Source organism: Ambystoma mexicanum, chromosome 9, assembly GCF_040938575.1.
Source record: "Ambystoma mexicanum isolate Mex_15411 chromosome 9, UKY_AmexF1_1, whole genome shotgun sequence".
NCBI lineage: Eukaryota > Metazoa > Chordata > Amphibia > Caudata > Ambystomatidae > Ambystoma > Ambystoma mexicanum.
Window position 1 is genome coordinate 646845160 of NC_090931.1, and position 16019 is coordinate 646861178.

Sequence of the window (16019 nt, forward strand, 5' to 3'; positions counted from 1 at the left end):
CCTTGTTACCAGTCTGTAGTTCAGTCCTTGTTATCCTAGTCCAGAGTTTCGGTCCAGAGTGTTCTTGTTCCTGGTCTATAGTTCAGTCTGCTGTTCCTTGACTCCAGTCCTTAGTTTCTAGCCTGCCATTTCAGTCTCCTGCAACTTGTACTTAGATACTTGTCTTCTTGGTTTTCATCTTTATTTACGGTTCTCAGTCCTAACCATGCTCACTTTGACTTCCTATTTGTTCCTGGATATTTCTGTTACTGTTCTTGGCCTCAGTTGAGCTTGTGTAATTTCTTGTTTCAGAGTTTGGCTGCTGGGTTTCCCAGCCGGCAATCTTTGCCCCTTTCCTTTGTCACGTTTCAGTGTTGTACCTTTTGCCACATTGTTAACAGTGTGCTTTTTCCTGTTTCAGGACGCAGTCACTGTTCAGCTCCTGCTGGACCCATACAGGCTTCAGTCTTGTGTGTACTGTTTCCTTGTTCGTGCCTTAGGGTCCAGACACGGACACCCACTCCTGCTGCTCCTTGAAAGGGACGTCATTTGGGGGTTGCCAGGGGTAGCAGCTGCTACCCCTAGCGGCCCCTCTGCTACCCCTAGACCTGTCCTTGATACCCCGGGCGACCTGGACAAAGAGGCAGTGCCAAGAGCAGATATCTGTGTTGTACCTGAAAAAGGCGTTGTCAATGCAGCTAAATGTGCCACAGATGTTTTCACCTGGAATCTAGATCTCATTAGCTGGAGACATAACAGGGATGCAGGAAAAACTATGAAGCCGCCATCACTAACAGATTGGCAGTCCATTTGTGAACAGTGCCTGAATGTTTGGGGTCAGAGACAGGGCTGCCTGTGCAACTTGTACCCAGTACTATAGCAACAGGAAGGGTCTGTGGCTAGGTCTAGCTGGCTGGGAATGGATAATAGCAGCCTGCAGTACTCAGTGACAGCACAGCATGAACGCAAATCTCATCCGTGTTTCTCGTTGCCTGCTTTGCACATCCAGTGAGCCAATGGACCTGTGATGAGAGGAGTGTGTCCTACTGGCCTCTGCCACCAATCCTGCCTGAGCACTGTGCGACCTAATACCAATCTGCCAGACCTGCATCAAAGATAGAAGCAAGGTGAGATAATTAATTCACATGAAGTTGCCCTCCCTCCATTGCTTATACAAGCAAAACAAATATATATTTGGAATGATAGCTCAGAGGCAATGCACTTGCTTTGGGAACAAAAGGATGCAGTGCAACATGGGTTCAATTCCCGTTCCAGTGCTTAGAAGCTGGAGGAGGCTGGCATTAAGCAAGATATAAAGGACTAAAGAAAATAATGAAATGGGCCTTTTCTAGGGGTGATGTCATGGAGCTGCTGCTGCTGTTTACATTTTAAAATAAAAAAGTGTGGCTTACTTACAAAATAAGCAAATCAGAAAGGTGATGGCTGGAAGGTTTCAAATCATTCATAACCACTGGCAGAGCTCTGGGCAACCCTCCAGACCATCGTTTTTCTGGTTGAAATTGTGTTGGTCAGTTGCTGTTTCCAGTCTGTGGCCAGACACTTAGCAGCCACTGGACGTCTGCGCCCTTGGGGTTTAGCCCTCTTTGAGATGCTGCGACTGTTTACAGTTTAGCCCAAGTGATGTACAACAGTCGAGATTGTTGTGTTGGACGTCTGCTTACATTCACAGTTTCTGGTAACATGGACCTATTCACACTGATATTAACATCACATATGGTGACCCATCCTTGCATGAAATGTATATCGTATTACAATCATATCGTAACCATATTTTTCTTAGTGTACTGAAGAGCAATGCTATGTGATGCCACTGCCTGTTTTGTCAAGGGGTGAAAGGTCATCAATTGGGGATGGGGTCAAATGACATCACTTTCTGGGATGTTATCAGATGTCACAGGTCATGTGATGTCACTTCCGCTACCCCTGGCATTTTGGTGAAATGAAGTCCCTGCTCCTTTACATGAGCATTCAGAGTTGGGCTCTGTAATAGTAACCAGCTTAGAAGGCTAGGGTTTCCCCTGAACCTGCAGGAAACTCTTCCCCCATTTTGTGCACACCACAATTGGAAATGTAAAAGGTTTGTCTTGCTTGTACTGCCTGTGCCTTTATGTTTGCTTTCTTTGTTGCATATCTGTAGTTATTGCATATCCTTTCTTGTCTGCAGGATTCCTTACACCCCTGTCTCCCGCGTACTTCTCTCCCCTCGGCTTTGTTGACACGTATGTGCCCTCAAGCCCCTGGCACATAGTTGATCTCTCTGTGAGTGCCTGCACCTGTGTTCTGCAAATGGTGATAAGCTGCGATTGCTGCCTTCTACAGGTTCACGTTTGCTGACTTTAAGCTTAGAGGCTACCTCCTTGCAGTCTCTGGGAAGGAACCAGGCTTCTGCGTAGCACACCATGTGAACTGGCTGCTGGAAACGCGTTTGGTAAGCTTTTTAACTCCTCAGAATGCTAGTTCATGGACATTTTGCAACTTTGATCCCCGGCGAGTGAACGCTCTGCCGGGAGACAATCGACCAATAGGTTTCTATAACTTGCAGAGTGCCTCCCCTGGGCTTTAAATTAACTTTCCTGCCACACCCTTACCATTAACAGTAACAGGCTAAATGCTACAAGTATTGTGTGGTTGAATCTGACTAATTCTGAAGCAAAACGTCTGTTCTCTCGCTCTCTCTCACTCTCTGTTTAGGAATTTGTATCTGTCTACAGAGGGCTTTAGGCTCTCTCAGTTGGGTGTAGGGTTCAAACAAGGGGGTGACTGTCCCCTGCTATGCGACTGAGACGAAGGGAGGGTGACCAGGGGGTACCATGTTCCCTGAGTCATTCCCTTGGTGGTCCCCAGAGCTAGGCATGGGTCTTCATAATATTGGCATGCAATGAGGTGAAGTCTGATTGAAGAGGAGTGAGAGGGCATTGCAGTATTTAGGGAGGCCTGTGAACAGCCTGTAGTTGTTGAAACCTGTCCTGGTCATAAGGGGATTTCCTGCGGAGGGACTTAAAAAAGGCTTGTTCCAGTATGTTCTGTCTTGGAAGGGTTGGTGTAAGAGATGAACCCGATGCTGACCATAGTTTCAGATAATCTGTAAGGATTATGGTGTGGGATATGGCTGGATGTGAAGCCATCACTGAGCCTTCTGATAATGTCATGGGTGATGGTTAGATAGGAAGGAGAGCAAGAAAAAGCGAGGATCCTCAGAATTTTGGGGCATTCATTTGATGTTGGTTCTAGACTGACAGAGTTTAGTGACTGGGAGATTATCTTAAATGGTTTGCAAGCCATTGTGCTGGACATTACGGAGGCCAACTAGACTTCTTTGGAGCGAAGGGGCCTTAAAATGGCGGTTGCTGACCTAGTGGTGACATAAATCAAGTATTTCCATAGGAACTCTGAATCCAAGCAATACAAAATGAATACATGCAACACCAATGTACAGTGATACACACATATTGTAGGACAAATGGAATTATAATAGGGACTCACCAAGTTTCACAATTAATGTTGGCAGTCATCTGGTATGAGCTGTGTGCCCATGCACAGTTCTATTTACAAAGTAAGGAAGTATGCAGTCTTAACTGCAATTTGTCGATCGATATCCAACTCTGCGGGAATGTCTAACCCCTTACTATAAATGCAGAGATGGCAAAGCATAGCCGCTGAACTGAGACCGATGTAAGTAGAAGATAATGGTAGGTTAATTGACACTGCCTCTGGTCTAGAAATCCAAAAAGGGATACACAATGAAGTCTTGATGCTTTTATGTAGAGGCCAAATGAACCAAAAAAAGCTCTGGTGTTTCCAAGCTCTGTTCATCGGAGGGGCATGTTCAGTCCTGCATCGGGTTGGCTGCCACAGATGTGTGGTCACTCTGAGTGGTAGCTGTTGATATCTAAATCTAACACGGACTGGCACTTACTAGGAGGAGGCAAAAGAGTCATGCCCCTACCGTTAACATGAACACGTCTCACATCTCGCTCTCTTTTATTCATACAGACACATGCACTGAAACACACCTGCACCTGTATCGTACATGTGTGAACCACATGCACATGGAATGCGAACAACAGTCATTATTCATGCACTCATTCGCCACATAGGCATCCCACATTTACAAAACCCGCACACACCACCTACACGCATGTGTACAGAACACGCTACCCAAACCTCTCCACCTTGAAGTGAACCACCTGACTTTTAGGAAACAGCTAAAGGCTTGGCTTTTTTAACCAACCACTTTGATCGAATTAAATGAAAGATAATAGCAACCGACTAAAATCTGTGTGCCAGAAACCTGGGCTAATTTACCACAAGCAATTTCCATAACTCTTGGCACTACCATCTGGGAAACTAATTTGATCCATGGAACCTCTGCTGTGTGAAACAGGTCCACACCTTAACCTCAATGAAATCTGCAACCAGGAGCCAGGAAGCGACAACACCCTCACTCACCCCACCCTCATCCATCAACTAACTCCACACTAGTAAAATATTGCATCCTTACACCTGCCACACTCCTTTAGATGGCCGCTAGGTCTAGTGTACTTAGTAGATTCAGACACTATCCATCTTCTATCAACAGCCACGTTGTCAATTTTGCGCTTTATAATCTGTGGTCTGCCCAAATGGCTAACCTGCCCAGTCGGTACCAACCACAAACCACATAGAGATTTTCATATCGCCAGACAGGTAGTTGGTACTTCCAACCAGCATCCATCAACACCAAAGCTTTCTGCATCTGCCATCCCACTATCTGACACACCCTACCCTCCATTCTTAGAGACTCGTAAGCAGCGAGGCCAACATTATTGGCAGAAGGGCACTATATAAGACCACTTTACATTACTTACTGAACCGAGAGTCATGCATGCACTTGGAATCTACATACACGAGCAAAACACACACACACATTACACACAAGCAACCTCCGCCACCCTTTTTAATGAAAGATAAAACATATCCTGCATTGAAAGTCACCTAAAAATATTGCACTCTCGGGTTCCGCACATTGCCCACGAGCACTCCTTTGCACTCCCAATGGCTTGTTCTCCCAAGCATCACCCAATTGTTTCATGGGTTATGCTGCCTCAATACATATCTAAGAGAGACCACATTGTAGATGTTGGTAGAAGTGATGGACCAGCTGATCTCTGAACTCACCTTTTGGGGGTCCATGGGGAAGTATAGGGCAGCCCTGGCATTAGACTCAGAAATGCTTTGGCACCCTTATAATGCGGTGTGCACATTAGTGTGGTGCAGATGTATCTGCAGATGTTCGCCTTCCCCAAACCTCATCTGTTCTACTTCTTTTCCAAGTCTGCGCTGTGAACAAATAAAACCCAAATGTGATTTTTTTTCTCTCCTGGTTTCTGCACTTATATTTCTTTGTTTAGTAAGACTGAATAAATAGCAATCAAGTGAAGAGAAGCCCCTTTCCTAAACCTGCTCATGTGAACACAAATCCCGTCGTCTGATTTGAAGGGAACATGTTCGGTCACACGGGTACACGGGCGGTCTTCCAGCTCTGCAGTACGACCTTCCATTGGTTGGGAAGGTGGGCAGGGGTCCACATCAAAGAGTGCACACAGGGTGTCTGTTTCAGATGGACCATAGCCCATACTAAAATGGGCCGAGGCGGAAAGCGGTGCCGCGGCAGCTGTGCACACACCGCCGCTGGCCCGGATCACTTGCCATCTTCATAATCATGTTTATATTTGAAAGCAAACAAACAAAAACAAGGCTTGGTTAATGATTTTGGCAGAAATGTGCTCATTTTCATTGGGGAGTACAAAACCAGTAGAAATACCAGGATTTAATTTGGTATCAAACAAAGGGGATTGGTCATGCCACAATACAATGCAATGAAAAATACTTCATTGACATGACAGGTCAGGGAGATATTTCCATAATTAACAGCGGGATCAGTATAGTGTAAATCTGGAATTGGTATGTCATCATAGCAATGTTGTTGTCCGGAATGTAAGTTTCCTCATGGTTCTGACCTTACATGCAGAGTGATGTCTGGGTATCTGGCATTTGTTGGTTACATGTTAGGTAGTGTTCTTCAGAGGCCTCTGTGTTGAGTCATGATGTTCTTGTGTGCGTCGTGTGAACTTTGCGCTTTTGACTATCCATTTCGGTGTGTTGGCCCTTCGCTCAAGATGCTTGTAGATTGTGTTGAAATGTGCAGTCTGACCTAGTGCTGTTCTGATGTGTGCATCTGTCTTGCTTTTGTGTCTGAATAAGCAGAGGGGAGCTTGGGTTGTGTATCCTACTCGGTCTCGTTATATATGTGTAGCCCCTGTTTTTTCTTTGTTTTTCTGGCCCGGGGATGCACAATGACAGAATGACCCCAGGCCAGAACTGGAAGTCACTGGAACCACCCCACCATCCTAGACCAGCTGCTCTGCTGAGGTGCTCAGCAACCTGCGAGTAAATGTGTAATACAGGAGATGGGCCACACCCTGAGCTCCTTGATCACTAATCGACACAGACACTACAGTGCATGTTCTAGGGATCCCAGTGGGGACCCGTCTTTAAACACTTCTACTTTTAAATGCTCTTCCCTCTCCAATTCCTTAGGATTCCCCTGGTGTGAGCATCAACTGCGTGGGGACCTGCTACGTCAGCTCACCCTTCCTCGGAGGGGTCTCAGGGACCCTTAGGGTGAGTCTGAGCAAACAGACCCCTTAACTACACTCAGGTACCACCCACATGGACTGTGAGGCCAGAGGATGGCCTCTGTGGGTGGTCCTATATTGCCGGGTGGCATCAGGTGGACCACCACATTTCCCCTCTACCCCCTTTTTCTTCTTAATGTGAATGTATGTATATATAACATCCTACCGCTGCTTAACATTGAAGTCCACATAACATTCCCTTTCTATACAACCCCCATTTTATTTTTCCCTAATATCATTCTACTTAACAATACTTAAATATATACTTCTGAATATACATACATGTACACATTGACATACACAATATATACAACAAATAACACTATCAAAAAACAGTATGTCACAACGGGGGTGACTGCTGCAGTCAGTCACCCCTTTACAGTACCTTCAAGGGTTGCCTTGATGAGGATGAGGGCTGGCTGCCAGACTGGATGAAGGGCTGGCTGGTGGGCCTGTCCCCTAATGATAGATGGGGGCCTGGCCCCTCTTCTATCTTCTGAGTACCACGGTTCACCACAAGGGGCCACCCACGCTCTGCTGGTCCTTCTCCCATGGAAAGTAGGGGTCCAGCTGACATCACTGCGACTCTCCATGGCCTCTTTCATTCTTCTGGGTGACCTGGTTGGAGTGGGGGCCACTGATGATCACTGTTGCGGCTGCAGACCTTTTTAAATCTTCTGGATGGGCCCCCGTTGGCTGATATCCACCAGGGCTCCGTGGCAGCCGTCCTGCCCCTGGATAAAGCAGTCCAGCCCCTTGGCTCACTACTCAGGGGGTTCCTGGCATGCCCACCACGCCCAGATGCTTGGGGCTCTGCTCGAGGCAGGGACCCCTTGGCAAGTCTGTTTCTCCTTTGCTGTCTTTTTCTTCTCTCTTTCTTCCTGTCCTTTTCTAACTCGCTCTTTACTTCAATCCTCTCAGGATTCTTTTCTCCCCAGCCCAGATCATTCTTTGGCAGGGGAATTGCATTCCTTTGTTTTCCTTTCCTTTCTTTTCTTTATTAACATTCCATCCAGCCCCACAGTAAACATTGAAAACACACACAACATTCCCTACACATTTAATAAAGTACTTTTATTGCCCTGGATTCTGTGTCTTTATGTCTGGGTGTTCACATGTAGCCAATACTAGCCAGGCCTGTGGGCCACAGGCTACACATGACATCAGATTGTTGCTCTCCGCGTGTGTGTCTTATAGTTTTGGTGCAATTATCAATAGGTGATAGAATGACGTTGCCTTGTTTTAGGCTTGGGTTCTCTTTGATGTTAGTGGTGTTGGAGAGGGGGGGCACTGCCATATGTATGACCCTTGGTGCTCTGCTGATTGCATGACGTAGTAGTGCTGGTGTATCTGGTGCAAGCTTTTTTGAATAATAGCCCTGGATTACCATGCATGTTTGCTGCAGTTTTCTCTGCAGTTTGGTCATTATTAAGTTTACAAAAAGGGTAGTGCTTGTGTGACTGGTGTGGACTTTAGGTTGATCATTGTGGCTTACCCTTGCATGAAGTCATGTTGGATCCACACAAGGATTAATGTTTATTCGAGCTAGGAACTGGTTTGGTAAATGCGACCTAAACTTTCACCAACACCAGGATGGCTTCTGCTTGGCTCAACAGCTTGAACTGCAGCCTGTAAATCTCGACCTGGGTTACCTTTCCCGGTATAGAGGATCAATTCACAGTCACTCCTAGTCCTGACGTTTTTAAGTGTCTCCTGTACTCCTTCCTTGTCACTCTGGTCATCTGTTTCTCGTCCTCAGGTCCAGGGAGACCCTTTTTACTGGGTCCATTGTGCCCATTTGGGCAATCACGCTAGGGCCGAACAAGGGAAGAAGAGAGGGCAAGATAGTGGTTGGCAAAACCCCAGAGCAAAAAGCAAAACGAGGCGGATCATTATTTCAGCTTTTATGCACCTTCCCTTCTTCATTCCCCCAAGCCCCGCCCTCGATTTCCCCCTTTATCGGCCAATAGGATCATGTGCCTACAGGGGACTCTCCTGCACCTCCTGACCTCTCTTCTATGCTCGTACCTTCCCCCTCCCCTGGTTTGTCCTTGTCCAGCACCAGGTTTGCTTCCTCTTGATCCTCCATCACAGCTTTCTGTATCTATCTCCTATTAACCTTACATCCCATCTCTTTTACAGTCTCTTCTCCATATGGTCCTTCAATATGGTATCCCATTTTGATGTTTTTCCCAACCTCTTCCTTGTTCTATTTTCTGCTTTCCTACTTTGTATTATATTCTCTCTGTCTCTCTCTCTCTCGCCCCCTGGCTCCTCCAACCTCCTCCTTGTATCTCCTTTTAACCCCTTCCTTGCGTTTTCTTTCCCTCCTCCGAGATGTTCTTTCTCTCTTCTTCTTGAATATCTTTCCAAACATGTGGCCAAAAGACAGTTCCAAAGCCTAGTCTGAACAAGTCCATAACCTCCTAGCCATCCCTTAACTAAAACATAAAAATGGCTCAGGACTTGGACAATGAATTTACAAATCCTATTCTTTAATGTCCAGCACAGTGTCTAAACACATCATATAGAAAAGTTCTCCCGGGAAAGCTCTGCCTGGTATTAGTCACAGTCTTGACTCTTCCGCAGTCGTCCTGTTTTAATAATCATGTTTAAGACCTCTCCTGGGCCTCTGGGTTTTCAGGTGTCGGCTTATCTTCCAGCATGCACCGTCATAACTCCAGTGTTTCACCGACCGATGTGTATCTCCCCAATGCCTGGTAGTTCATGATACCAGGTCATTTTCAAAACTATTGATTGTTAGCAGTCAGTGCTGGCCTTTACTGGCCCTCTTGGTCTCCGCATTCAACGTATTTAGGTCTCTCCTCGATGTCCTTGGGTTTCTCAGCATTTACTTTGTAGGACACTTATGTTCTCAACATTCAGTTTTGGGTCTCTCATAGACCTCTGATTGACCAGCATTCAGTTTTAGGTCTCTCATGGAGCGGGTATGTTCGGGAAACATTAGCAGTACAGTCAGCAGGTTCTCGAACAAATGCGGAATACTTCTTTGCCTTTTCCGATTTTGACCCCTAAACTGTATGCACATGGCCTGCAGGGGTTAGAAAGACATAGTCCATGTTGGTATTTGGAATCATGGATGTACCTGTTAGGGTGATACCACATCTTGGAGGAGGTAGCGAGGCTGAAGACTCTAGCTCCATCCACCCCTGAGAGGTATATCGGGTGAGGGCTTGCCCCTCGTCTCATAATAGGATGGGGAGTTCTGCTAACTCACCACACAGCATTCCAGTACCTACCTCAGTGTCACATTTTTATGACTGTCAGAAGAGGTATCGCAACATATTCCCTCGTCAAATTGGGGGAGGGCGGGGCTCCCACACTTTTGTAAATTGAGTCAAACTTGGGGTTTTACCTAAAGTAATCAAGGGTAATCCAGAGGTGGAACCCTTGCTCTTTGTGCTTTAGAGAGGCACAGCTTCACCTCACTGATGAGTCCAGACTAGGCTGAAACACGTGTCTTTGGTTGCTGTTGGTACTCTTGTTCAGAGGACATTGCCTAGCATTTTGGTGTTGGACTGCCCTTGTGGGTGGAACCAGACTGATATGCAAAAGGATATTTCTCCTCTGTGAATGGTGCAGTGAGACAAAACGCGGTTGTAGACTCTCTTGTGTGGGATACACCCAATACAACAGGTTATTTGGACCCTGTTCGTCCTCAGTAGAGAGGCTCCCACACATTTTGTAAACCTCATCAAATTGCTGTTTATCTCAAAGAACTGGAACTTACCATGAAAAACCATAGGTTGCTTGAACATTGTATGCAGACGTGTTGTGGGTCAACTGCACTTGTTGTTTTTGGTATTGTTTGTGCTGGTGGAGTAATAAGTTACCATCTGTCTGGCCTAGGACTGTGTCCGTTGAATGGAGAGCGGAGTTTGCACAACTAGTTAAGTTGAGGAGTGTGGCTTGGTTCAGCATTTTCTAAATTTGGGTGTGGTAAGTTTGGATAGTTTGCAAGAGTGTGTTGTAGGTGAGTATTGGCACATAGCTAACTGTTCTGTTTTTAGCTCAGTTTTGGTTTTAGTCTGGCGTGTGTGCTGTTTGAGTGTTCAGTTGTTTTTATTGTAGATGCATTGATTTTTTTGGTACTTTGTCTCTTGTTAAAGTTATAGTTGGGAGGTAGCCATGTTTGCATAAGGTTTGTTCTTGATGTTTGGGTACATTGCTGGCGGCCACACCCATTGCACCTTGTTTGTTGACTGAGGACACATGGCATTTTGTCCTGGTGTATTTGTTGTTTTTGCCCGGGCAGGGGTGTAGACACTGGTTTTTAAGCAGAGAAAACCTTGTAGCAACTGAACACTGTATAGCCAGGGGCTACAGTAACAGGACACAATAATATGGATATGTGAAATGAATCCACCTGCACCCTCTATTCCCCCCAGGATGTATGCTTTTTTGGTTAAGTCTCCTGCACTTTGTTAGGTCTCCACTGGGAAACTAAGCCCTAAAAAAGGAGGACCTTGTTCCCCTGTGTTTCTGTGAAATGACAGTCCCTGATTCAGAGTCTCCATCATCCCTGTAAGCCCAGTATAATGTCTACATGAAGACCTATTTGATATAACATCACATTTTAGAGACCAAAAGGTAATGAGTATCTACCTGCACAAGGGCATTGTCATGAAGAAAGGGGGATAAACACAACCTGACAAACATGGTAGCTTTCAAGAACCTGTGTCTTTATTTGGGGTTGTCACAAAAATAGGTGTTTGGTACCATAGAGGTTCTTCCAACGAGTTAGCAAGAAAGATGCCAAAGCAACAGCCTAAGTGCAGTATCTCCCTAGCTACCTTCTACAGTAGGCCTCGTTCAATTAACTAATTCAGTAGTAGATTAATTGAAAGGGAAATAAATATATCTACCAGGTAAATTCTACCAGACAAATAATGGAGTATTAAGATTGTATTTGGGGTGCTGCAGCCAACAGGGTTTGATATAGTAGAGGGGTTGTCTCCGTGGATACCTTCTATAGTATTATTCTGTGAAGTCTCTACTTGGGTAGTGATTTGGTCGAATGCGGGAGGGAGGCTCTTCCTGGTACCCACTCTTCGGTGGGGTTGGATGATGGTGTTAAGGGGCTCTCTGGCTTCCTGGGACCCTCGGCAATCCTTCCAGTAAAAAGGGTCTCCTGGATTACACCTCTACGTCTTCCATGCTGTGACCGAGATTGGTCATATTGCAGTACGATTACTGTCCTGTTCTTCACTGGCTCCGCGAGGTCATACTGCTTGTCCACAGTATTCATTCTTACCATGCCTCTCACCACTGTCACTTGCAGTCTCTTGGGCAAAACTCAGCTTGCTTGGTTTATGTCCGAGTTCCATGACACTCTCATGGCTAAAAGTGCTCAGACTGCCCACTGATAAATCCCTCTAATGGAAAAGATCCATCCTTTATCTCTTGATCCTCTTTGTTTGTTTGTTTGTTTTATTATTTGTAATGCGCACCTTTTTGATCCTCCAGGCAGGCAGCTGTCACAAGTCTCTCCCCTTCTCACCTGTTTCTCTTTGCTTGCAACCTTCTTGGATGTGACTTCCTTCTTTTGCACGGTCCGGATTTATACAGGCCTGTGTGCAGGTCTTCGGATTCCAGTGTGAGAATTGTAAGCCCTACGCCAAGTAGCGTTCAAATATCCAGGACCGGGAACCAGGAAGGAAACAGTATCCTGACTCGGAGGTACGGAACGCTGTGGAACCGAGCACAGGAGAAATCCAGGAAGATGAGCACGGAAGAAGGTAGGACAAGGAAAGGGGATGGAAAGGAAGTATTTTCAGGAAAATGAGAAACGGGACTCGGAAGGAGGCACCGAGTGAACTCCGGCAACGCACGTCTGACTACTCCAAGCGGTAGCGTTGAGACACGCAGAGCCGCGGGGGCTTGACTGTTTTGTAGAAAGGCTGGTAAACTGCGTTTCGTATTCAACGGCCATGTCGGAAGGATCACGGAATTCAGTCCTCTATGGGTCAGGGACCAAAAAATCCAGAATGGACGTAATCAGCGTTTCATGACAGTATGCCTCCTCCGAAGCCCCGCACCTCTGGGTTTGTCTGGGTGGATAAGATGATATCTTTGTATCAGCCGGGGGGCATTCATGTTTGAGACGGGGACCCAAGTGCGCTCACTGGGAGGATATCCCTTCCATTCAACCAAATACTGTAGTTGACCTCGTCGGTACCTGGAGTCACAAATCCTAGAGACTTCGTATTCAAGTTGGTTATCGACAATCACTGGAGTAGATCTTGGAGCAGTTCGAGTGGACTGTACTTATGGTTTTAACAGAGAAGTGTGGAAGACTGGATGAATCCTTTTCCACGACTCTGGAAGTCGGAGTCGAAAGGCCACTGGATTAACAATTTCCTTTATGGAAAAAGGTCCATAATACCTTGGAGCCAATTTATTTGGTCGTAGGTGACGAGGAAGGAGTTTCGAAGATAGCCAAACCTTTTCTCATATTGAATAAGAAGGACTAGGCCTTCTTCTGGTGTCAGCATATTGTTTAACATCTTTTCGGGCCTTTTCCAGGTGTTCCTTTGCTTCTTTGTGTACATTGATCAGTGTTTCAATCCAGGAATCGACCGCAGGAACTGGGGTAGGAAGTGGGAGAACGGATGGTAGAACTGAAGGGTAAAATCCTTGGCTACAAAAGAAAGGGCTGGTCTTGATAGCTGAATGATCCGGATTGTTGTAAGCGAATTCGGCCACAGGTATCAAGAGTGACCAATCATCCTGGACTTTGGTGGCGAAGCAGCGCAGATACTGTTCCAGGGTTTGGTTTACTCTTTCTGTAGCTCCATTGGTCTGTGGATGATAGCCCGAGGACAAGACACGCTGGATCCCCAATATCCAACATAGTTGTTTCCTAAACTGGGATATGTACTGGGGCCCTCTGTCGGAAATGATTTTGGAAGGTAGTCCATGAAGCCGGAATATGTGTTCTGGAAAAATCCCAGCTAGTTCAGATGAGGATGGTAGTTTGTAAAGAGGTGTAAAATGAGCCATATGTGTGAACAAACCGATGGTAACCATTATGGTTGTGTATCCTCTGGAAGAAGGTAATTCCACGATAAAATACATGGCAATGATTTCCCAGGGTTTTGTTGGTATTGCTGGTTGGTGTAGGAGACCTGCTGGTTTTCTATTATTATGCTCATTCTGATTACACACTGCACAGGTTTGGACATAGGTTCTTATGTCATCTTTCATCCTTGGCCACCAGAACTGTCTCTGTATAAGACGGAGGGTGTTGGAGATTCCATGGTGTCCTCAATGGAGGGTATCATGGCTTAGGTTTGTGATCTTATCTCTCAGCCCTGGAGTGGGAATGGCCAGCCGTGTATCCTTGAATAGGTATCCATATTTTATTGTGAGATTCCATCGATTGTCTCCTTTAAACTCCTTCCAAAGTTCGGAAGACTGTGTTTTGGCTCGAATGTCCTCCAGGTGAGTAACGGCTTGAGCTACGAATACTGTGTTGGGAAACATCTTGGGAAAGGTCCGGTCCTCAAGGGGTTCATAATCAGGATGTCTGGATAAGGCATTGGCTATGATGTTATGTGCTCCAGGAAAGTGATGAATTTGAAATTGATATTGGGCAAAAAAGAAAGCCCAGTGGGCCGGAAGGCTGTTTCTGCACTCCAGGGATTGTAGGACTTGTAGATTCCAATAGTCCGTACGGACTTGTACTGGGTGTTTGGCTCCCAGAAGGAGATGGCGCCAGTCAGTGAAGGCTTGTCGGATGGCTAGCAACTCCTTCTCCAGGACGGAATAATGCGTTTCACTGGGAGTCAAAGTACGGGAGAGATAGGCAATGGGGTGTTCCATCTTGTCATCAAGTTCTTGTTTCAGAACTGCTCCAATGGCGTAGTCGGATGCATCAGTCTCAACAAGGAAGGGACGGTCTCTGTCAGGTTGAGTCAGGATGGGGGCTTGTGTGAACTCTGACTTCAACCATTGAAACGCTGAGTCTTGAGCTGAGGACCACTGAAAGGGGGTGTCTTTCTTTAATAGTGTGACAATAGGGTGTACAATATCAGAAAATGCGGGTATGAATTTCCTGTAAAAGTTAGCGAGCACCAGGAAGGATTGAATTTGTTTCACAGTGGTAGGAACAGACCAAGATAAGATGGAATCAACCTTGGAAGAATCCGTTCCAATACCCTTGGGGCTAAGAACAAATCCAAGATAGTGAACAGTTGATACATGGAAAAGGCATTTTTCAGGTTTGGCCAGGAGCTTATGTTCTCGTAAATGCTGTAAAACTGCCTTAACGTGTTCTTCATGCTTCCAAGGTTCCTTGGAGTAAATCAGTATGTCGTCTAGGTATACAATGACGAAAAGGAAAAACATGTCAGAAAAAACCCGATCCATGAAACGTTGGAATATTGCAGGGGCATTATCAAGTCCAAAGAGCATAACCAGATACTCAAAGTGGCCAAAGGGTGTTCTGAAGGCTGTTTTCCACTCATCACCTTCTTTTATACAAATGTGATGGTAGGCACCCCTGAGATCTAGTTTTGTGAAGATGACTGCACGCCTCACAGCTTCCAGGATGTCCGAAATAAGAGGTAATGGGTAACAGTCCTTGAGGGTGCATTGGTTAAGGCCGCCAGTAATCCAAACATGGTCTAAGCACCTTGGAATCTTTCTTAAGATCATATGATGTCAAATCTAATCCTCTCCTGGTGGTTGTCTACCGAAAGAAGAATCTCTTTGGTTTGGTGGGTTATGGGTCCTGAAGACAAGGGTCTCCCATCAATGACTTCAACAGGTTGCATTGTCTCTTTTGTTTTGTGGGGGAACGTGATGGCTGATGGCCCAATCATGATCTATGAATATGCCCATGGCTCTGCAATCCACTAAAGCCAGTATGGGGTAGGATTCTTTCTTGGAAGGTGACAAGAATGCCTGTAGAATCACAAGATTGTTCTGTCCTGGGGAGTTCAAGGAAGAAATTGATGAGGAGCAGACATCTTTCGCCCGAAACTGTGCTCCACTTAGGATCGGGAGCTGGCGTTTCCCAAACGCTGTGGTGGCACAATAGGGCACTCTCTTACAAGATGTTTATCAGAGGCACAGTACATGCACAGTCCGGTATTAATCCGACGCATCATTTCTTGTGGGGTAATGGGTCCTCAGAAGGCACCTAGTTGCATGGGTTCTGGGTCTGAGGCTGGAGATGCAGCGGTTTCTGTTTTGTATGGGTGGTCAGTAGCTGCCTTTGGAGATGTTGGCTTAGACTTCCTTTTCTCTGCCTTTCTTTCCTGGATCCGGAAATCGATCTGCAGGGAGAGGTCCATGAGAGCTTGCAAGGAGCTTGGG